We start from the raw sequence: 8,904 nt of genomic DNA, 5'->3' as shown, positions 1-8,904 counted from the left end.
GATTGCATTTAAATTAATTTTGTCTAAAAAGTAAAAAGTCACTTGCCTGAATTATTGGCATTACGTTTGACATATTTGAATTCCAATGTTCGTAGGAGTCGAAGACGAAAAAAGGGAAGGTGAATGTGTTTACTGAACCTGGATATGTTCATACATTTGGCTCGCATTAGCCTATCGCGTCCTTTGTTTAAGGGAAGGGAAGGTGAAGAGAAACAGTGGGGGTGGACAAAGAAAGAAAAATGGAGGCAGTGATTTGAAACCGCGACACATTAAACACAAGTTTTATCATATCCGAGACTTGTGGGGTTAATGTTAAAAATAAAAGTGATTTTCCCAGAATAGCCAACTAAACAAAAAAGAAGCTGAAAATTAAGTACACAACAAGAACAAGTAAATGTTACCAAAGGCAAGCTAAGTTACCCTTCTACCTACTTGGATCAGTTTTTTCTTGTGCGTGTGTCTGTTGCTATAGACAACAAATATTTTAAAGTGTTTTTTAAATTAAAAATAAAGGTAGTACTAAAGCCTGCGAAGTTAAAACGAAAAACAAAATGACGGTTTCTTTAGAGTTTGTACTGATCAGCTAAATCAAGTCGCTCATCACCACCAGAAGAAACTATATGGCCGGAATCTATTAATTTCAGGAATAACTTTCTTTTGTCATCGATCACCCATGCAAATCTGTATTGCATAAGAGACACGACTGTGATGCGTTATTTTGACACACAAATCCACGGGATTATATTTTTATCTATTTGCGTATGAAGACAGTAAACAAGTTGGAACATTCTAGAAACTTGATATAAAAACATTAGCACGTCAAAATCAAATCGATCTAGACAGTGTTTCTGCAAGTAACCATTGTCGCCGCCCGTGAGGTCACTCACATTTAACAGCATCTGAAGTACATTAAAAACCATCCCAAAGGAACGATTCCATGATCTCCAGCGAGCTCTTTGCAGATTGAGTAACTGCTGCTCGAAATTATCACTATGTGGACTTAACTGCTTACAGACACATACAAAAAAGAAGCAGCACAAATAAAATTGCCCTAAAAAAAAAAAACTGCAAACAGACGAAATATTCTATTCCTTACTAAAGAAGCTTATAAATAATGGATGAATATTTTATACTCACAAACTTTTTCTCCCTAGTATTTTGTATGTTGCATTTGTAAAGTTTTCTTCATTAAATTAGACTGACGTTAATAACTTTCTCAGTCTCGGAGGATTTCCTCAGCCACTAAAAGCCTACATTTACAATTATGCAATACTCTTTTTCTACTCGAAGGATGGTCCAGAACTCTTGTCTTATAAAAAATACACATCTTACCACATTATTAATGGAACTCAATCTTTTTAATTTCACGCACATGTTGAGACAGTACATATTCAAGAAGTGCTATGACTTGCCCATATTGCAAAACAAATAAAATTTAAAAAAATATCCTTTTCTGGATAATAAAAATTGTTATTTTAAATGTTTGTAATTGTTCCAGAGTCGTCACTATTTCCTGATGTTATATATATATATATATATTTTTTCCTGGTAGAGAAAGGAGTTTCGACCCATACTCTCATCTTCATCATGAATTCAAAAACCGGTCGATCCCCTTTCACTCAACAAGCAATAGCCGATTCTCGATAATTGCTCAAAAATCGAAAATTAAACTGGTAGAACATTACATTTTTCCACAATTAGTGGTATTGAATGTGTTTCTTAAACCTTGCCATCAGTTTAATCTTGACAATTGTTCATCTTTTGTGCTGCAGGCAATATGGGTGGTGTGATTTTCAACTGTGTCACACACATAATAATATTTTTAAATATTACGCAGAGAAAAATATTCAGAGAAAATGTTTTAATAGCAAGTAATGTTACAAAACAAAATATGTCAGCAATTTTAGGTGACACTTTATTTGTAAAATCATAAATAAATAAAATACGGGCAATTTGCATCAGATAATTTTGATTCTTTAGTTACGTGGGTGGTGACGTAATCAGATAGAGAATGGGTTTAGATGTATACGTCAGTTTTGAGTTGAGATATGACACAGTAGAGTGTGAAATTGGTTAGCGGCAGGATCAAAAGAGATTGTCTTCATGTTCGGGAGCCAGAGGATATGAGATTAGCAAAATGTAGCCGTCACAATCTCCAAGGCGTGAAATAAACGTTTATGAACACAAACAATCTCTCTTATTTATGAACGTTTATTTCAAGCCCTGGAGACTGACGCTGCTATATTTAGCAAAACTTATCAAGATAAGAAAAGCTCAACAATATTAAGAGAAGCAAAAACAAAAAGAAAGATAGGGAATAAAAGTTATATATAACTTTATCATATCATCAGAGCAATAAGAAAAATTTAAAAAAAAAAGGAACTTCTTTAGACTATGGCATTTCAAAGTTAAAAGCTTCTCATCAGAAGATTGCTGGAAAAATGCTTTGATTGCTCTACTGCTCCGGTAGGTATCTCACTACTGACGCAGTCCTCTATTTTTATAAATGTCAGGGTCACCCTAAAATGGAGTGCTGTTGCCACATCTGGGCAGGAGCTGCTCGCTGTGCCCTACCTAGCCTTAATAGAGTTTAAAATCAGCTTCGGGACTTAGTAGGTGATGATCTTTTCTTTTCCCTAGAATCTCTTTCCCACAGAAGAGATGTTACAAGCTTGTCTCTGCTCTGTCGTAATTTTCAAGGCAAGTGTTCGACTGAACTCCAATCTATGGTCCTCCCCTTGTCAAACTTTCACAAAAAAACACTCGACTAGCTACAACCACTATATACAATGTCCCCCCTCTCTATCTGTGCCTAAATCTAAACGCAGATTCCATGAACAAAGCTTCTTTCCCAGAACAGCTCACCCGTGGAACACTGTTCTACTGTCCTGCTTCCCAGTTGATTACAACATGGTAGCCTTTGAATCCAATGTAAACAAGTTCCTGCTGAACTATCTTCATAAATAATTAAATTCCACCCAATTTACACCATTAACGATTACTACACTACTACCTTACATTCATTAACCCTTATCCTCGAGTGGCCTACGGGCCTTCATAAGTGGTGACTCCCAAATAAAAAAAAAAGGAGAAGGATCAGAATTATACAGAGTGCAAATATAGATAAAAACTGGCTTTATAACATTTAAAGAATGAAGGAATAGGATAATATATGAGGAAAAATTAAGAAATATTAAAAGTAGGTACAATATATTTCGAGTAGTATATATGTAGGTAATAGTAAAAAGAAAAATGTGGATCACTATGAAATAATGGGGAAGAGGAACAAATAATAAAAGAAGAAATGAAAGTATAAGGAAGAGAGATGAGAAAGTGGAAAAAGAAGGAAAGGACATAGAAAAAGCAAATAAGGGATACAGAAATCTATAATATAAATCTCACATGTCTGTTTAAATGTATGTATGTATGTATTTATAGTCAGGTCATTTCATATGCTACTGATACCATGTAACCCAGCACTACCTGCCTCATGGTCGGGTCACCGGCGACTAAACTGGTTCCCCCACCAGACTTGTTTCGTGAGGAGGCTGGCTAGTCTCCCTGAAGGATTAAAAACAAGATCTTTCAAAAGGCGAATGAACCCTTTTTCGGGGTCAATGACCAACTAGCACCGTGTGGGTTTGTGTGCTGGGGTAGAGAGGACTCCCGTAAGCCGTGGTGAAGTCAACCTTTCTAGGAGAAGCAGATCTCTGATTTAAAAAACCATAAAGCGGGAGACCAGTTACCCGCATTAAGCTGGTCTGCAGTTTAACTTGTTGCTGGCTATCTTGCTCTTGCTTGTTGCTGGATCTCAACATTTTGAACCGAGAGAGAGACTTAGCTGTCGTACAAAGCTAAGACTCTGTAACATCATCTGTGTATAGATACTCCCTCAGGCATTTGTCTATAAAAATGGTCCTGTGGCGATGGAAGTCATTTTTGGGCTCATGGACTTTAAGTGTCTGAGGGAATGACACTCGTCTGACAAGACGTTGCAATCATTATGTATGTATGTATGCCTAAAACTTTCGACAGAGGCGACAGATTTTCACGAGATCTGTATCGTTTTGAAGCTCGACCCTTTGGACGACAAATATCGAAAAATTGGCTAACAACATTAATTCCTTCACCCTCAACTGGGCACTTTTTAACAGGGAGCGGTCAGTTCTTTTGCGTCGCCATTTTTGGTAGTCATCGCATTGGTTGAAATGATTTTACTTAATTTCAAGCTAGTACATATATAAATAAAAAAAACAATCTCTCTTTCTCTCGGTCCTGGATATGACCTTAAACTATATCCAGTGGTGAGGCCCCAGCTTGTGGGCTTTGGGGAGTGTGGAGCCACCCTTTAATTACCATTGCTCCCAGGTCCACTCTGACCCGGAGTGTTAGTACCTGTTAGGGTCCCAACTATGGGTTAAACAGAAACCGACTTGAAAACAACAAATATATTCTATGAAAAATGTTTTCTTAAAAATCTTTGGATTTGGCATTAAATAATCTGAAAAGGGTTGATATGCCGTAAAACAAAAACAACCAAGAGAGAGAGAGAGAGAGAGAGAGAGAGAGAGAGAGAGAGAGAGAAATCAAATGTATTAAGATTATACATCCAAAACAAAAATACACTTTAAAATTAATTCATACTAAAATTGTCTGAAATATTCCCTAGCGCTATGGATAAAAGTGCTAGATGATAGTTTTCTGGAGGATGAAAGTTCAATCCTCAATGTGGGTGATACTTAAAATACAATTTCGAATTACTCAAGACTGCTACCCCGTTATGGCTGACGGAACGAGAACAAACTACCACTATGTGTTAATAAATTCTGTACAGATTTTCGAGTACAACATAAAAATTCCTAAAGTCAACAAGATGGTAGGAGGTTGCATTGGGCAAAGCATTGTATGAATAGTACCCAAGCTAGGTGGATGCGACTCTGGAATTTTTTTCTTTTTTTTTTTTTCGATTCAGATTACATTTTTTATTGATCTGGCTTTTCCATTCCCTACCTGACCTGTCTAAGCCGCTGGTAAGGAGGAAAATAAAACTCTTGTCTTGAAATAAAAGGAATTTAGCTAAAGATGATATAGTAAAAATGGCAAAGGTAAAAATGGCTCAAGTGGATGAATAGAAAAAATATCATATGGGTAAAAACATACTTGAAAATCTCACAATGCGTTTATCAAACATTAAAAACTTTGTTTAATTAAAAGAAAACTATTTTTTTTTTTTGCTTTACTGTTTTTTCACCTCAAACATATTGCCACTTGGAACGTAAGAGGCTACTGTTTGTGATCATTTCTAACAGTGAACTGTGGGGAGTTGAGCAGCAAGATGTCTGTTCACATTACATTTAAACTTCTGCAGGTTAGTACAATTACCGTGGCAAACTAATTAAGAAATATTTGAATTGTCAGACGTCTAAGTCAAATGAACATCTTCTTCTTCCCTTATAGTTAGCTCATTTTTTTCATCGGCACTTTATTTGTGGGGCAATTTTGAAAACCTACTTGGCATTTGATTTGACGTTCGTTTTTATTCTTTACTCAAATTGCATGGGTTGCTATATTGAAACACGTAAATAATATAGACCGACGTCAGACAACATAGGAAACAGGAGAGGGAATTCCAAAGTAACAGTTCAGAGAAGAAACTAGTAGAGTAAAAAGCGTTCTAGCAACTAGGGATGTACAAGTGTAAACCATTTTGAGTTTCAGATGGTTCGCTCTTACACACAAGTCCTGGTAGGTGACTTGTTTGTAGTAGACAGTTCCACAGAACAAAAAATTCTTACCGTGTCGAAACCCGGGAAAGAACATGTGAAATTGCTCCAGAAAAGGTTTAATATTTATGAAGCAATTCTGGTTTCTGATTGGTTTGTAGCAGAACGTGAATTAATTTGATTCGTCAGTTCTTAGCAGCATCGTTTATAAATAGAATCGTCCGACTGTGTGGGATCATACCCCATTACAGACTAAAATATTGCAACAAGGGACCTTAACAGTGACGGGGTGGGATTTTGCTGATTGTCGAATTAATCAGGGGTATGTACGTTAAGGGGGCACAAGTGCTATGAGTTCATCAGAGCATATTTCATTAAAGTACTTGTAAAATAAGCAACAGAATGCAGAAATGTGATGATGAGACAAGGAGTAAAGCTTGGCCGACTGTGCAGATCTTATTAGATTTGAGATTCTTTTTTGGAGTCTGTCTAAATGTAAAAGACTAGTGTCAGATGTACCAGCCCAGATGTGGCACCACTACTCGATGCATGGGCGAATTGTGACTTTGTAAAAGTATAGTATGCTCTCTAATGTGAGTAATTTTCTAGCATGTTAGAGGGAGCCCACCTTCTTTACAGAAGACTTGGCAATGTCCTCAATGTATTTGTTCCAATTCATGTTGCCTGTGATCGTTAGAGTGGGGTGTTTATTATCAAGAAGATCCATAGATACCTTAAAATACCTAACGAATAACAAGAACATAATCAAACCATAATAAATAAATGGTAAAGGTGGTTATATAGTAATTATGAAATTATGAAAACATAATTTAAGTTTAATTTCAGTCTTTCTATGGGTAATCCTCTTAGTGGAGTAATAGCCTGCATTTTCCTCGAATTCATGGAATGTTTAAAGATAATCTAAACTTAAAAGTGTCATATGCTGAGAATTCTATGGAAAGGGAGGCTATTTACTCCACTAAGGTGGTTACCCATAAGAAGAGGAAAAGTTTACTTGTAGACATTATTATTGAATTGAAAATAAATCGTGTCAGTTATAAGTAGGGCGATGACAAGAGAATATTATTTGCATTATTTTGACTCTCGAGTATATATCCGTTAATATCTTCTATGTTTTAGATAGAGTGATGTGGTTCTTGATTAACTGTGTCTGTGTGGAAATATACTCGAGAGTCTAAACAATGAAAAGCCCTAGTTACAAGTCTAATAATTTTTATAAAGTTGTCAGGAGGAAAACATTAGTTAATGTTGATTTTGTTTATGATTTTTGGTTGTGTATGGAGTAAATTTAAACATTTCTTAATGGGGGCATTAGTATTATATACTAATGATGTTATATCTAAAGCTGTGTATAGTTTTGTTTTGTACATTAATGCTTTTTTTATTTTGTTGAGTAAATCTCCAGGGTTCTCCATGTGTGAGGTTCTCATAGTGCGCATTAGTTGAGTTGGGATATTGAATATGGCTTGTGCGATTTTGTGTGTAGCGTTATGATGCTAGATATTATAGGGCACATGGGGATGTCCACTTTGTGAGTTTTGGGGAGACCATATAATGTAGGAATATTGCAGTGGTATTCAATATATGATGTCCATATTTTGCCTTTAAAAACTTGCTTTTGTTTACGGTTTTTAAGTCTGTGTTGTTGTATTTTTGTCTGCTAATAGTGTAGATATCTTCTTTGAATAAGTGTGGGGTTTTTTTTTTCATAATTACTACACCAACTTTATCAGCTGGAGATATGATGACGTTCTTGTTATTCGTTGGATGTTTTAAGGTATTCATGTATCTATTTAGTAGTACATATCATTGGGCTGAGTTGTTAGAAAACTATCTAACTGATTTTACTCATTAAACAGTTGCAAAATAACACAAATCACAACAAAAGTCTACCTTTAAAATTCAATAGAAATTTTATTGATCCTTGGTTGCAAACAAGTAATGCCCACTTTTGCCTCTGAAACCATAGCTGTTAACAACCTCGGAAGGTGATAGTTCTTCATTTTCAACAGGAATTAGTAGCTGGTTCATTCTGTCTTCGAAGATAAGAGTTTGTAGCCATTAAAGGGGTCGATACAATGCCTTCTGATGTAAAAAATCAAACATTGATACTGAGAATATAGTGCAGAAGTCCATGATAAAAGATCATGTTAGTTTGGTAATTCATACTTAGATGAAAGTCTCTAATGGACTTAAATGAAGATGTGCCTATATTTAGGCATGAAATAAAATGTCTCAAAGAGATGAAAGTTGGAGGCTCCATGCCTCTTGGGGGAAGTGAGTTTCAAATGTTCCTCTTATGGTTCAGCTGCTTAAAGAAACTGTAGCAAATTTCGCCCATCTACCCAGCAGGAGTCCTTGATTGAAACTGAAAATCAAACATGCGAAATACAAAAAGCGCGCGAAAGCAAAGCACTTTGCAGTGAATACAATCAGCCAATCAGATTGGTCCAAAACAATACAATGGAAGGCATGATGTAATTGTCAAATTGCTAACAGAGTTGCTATGGCTGAAATAATTCCCTGTATGAAACTTTTTAAAAATCTGTGTTTTTATGTTTGTAATTATTCAAAATTATGTTAGTGGTAATATTCGAATGTATGGCAGTTACGAATTCTAGTCCAAAACTGAGAGATTAAATTTTGTTGTCTAAGAGTTCTTTAGTGGTAAGATTTTGTATTTGATCCGGGTGTCCTATAGTTCTCGTTTTGCTGTTTGAGATTATTTTTGTAAGTTTATTTTTCAGTTTTAATATATCGCAGGTGTTGAATCTGTGAACTGATTTGTTTACATTTGTGGTAGAATTGTGTATTGTTTTGTGACTCTACTGTTGGTTAATAGCTAATGTTCTTGCTTCATAGAATCAATAGGAACTTTGGTGTTTCAAAAGATTCGCTAAAAAAGATAATTTTTTTTATATATGGTATGACTCTTATAAATATTTAAATGCACTTTTGGGTATGATTTTTTCTTATATAAATTCTCTTGTTGTTGTGGGAGTTGACTGCGAATAATTTCTTGACTGAACTATTTCTTTATGCCTAGACAGATTTTTTTGTCAGGTTATGACCGCTGTCTTTATAAATTGTCATTTCAGGTGAAAGCCTAGCATTGATATAAAAATGTTCCGATTACCAAACCGAACGTCAAAAATATGCA

Source organism: Euprymna scolopes, chromosome 21, assembly GCF_053919585.1.
Source record: "Euprymna scolopes isolate OS-2025 chromosome 21, ASM5391958v1, whole genome shotgun sequence".
Taxonomy (NCBI): Eukaryota; Metazoa; Mollusca; class Cephalopoda; order Sepiida; family Sepiolidae; genus Euprymna; species Euprymna scolopes.
This window is presented reverse-complemented; position numbering follows the sequence as displayed.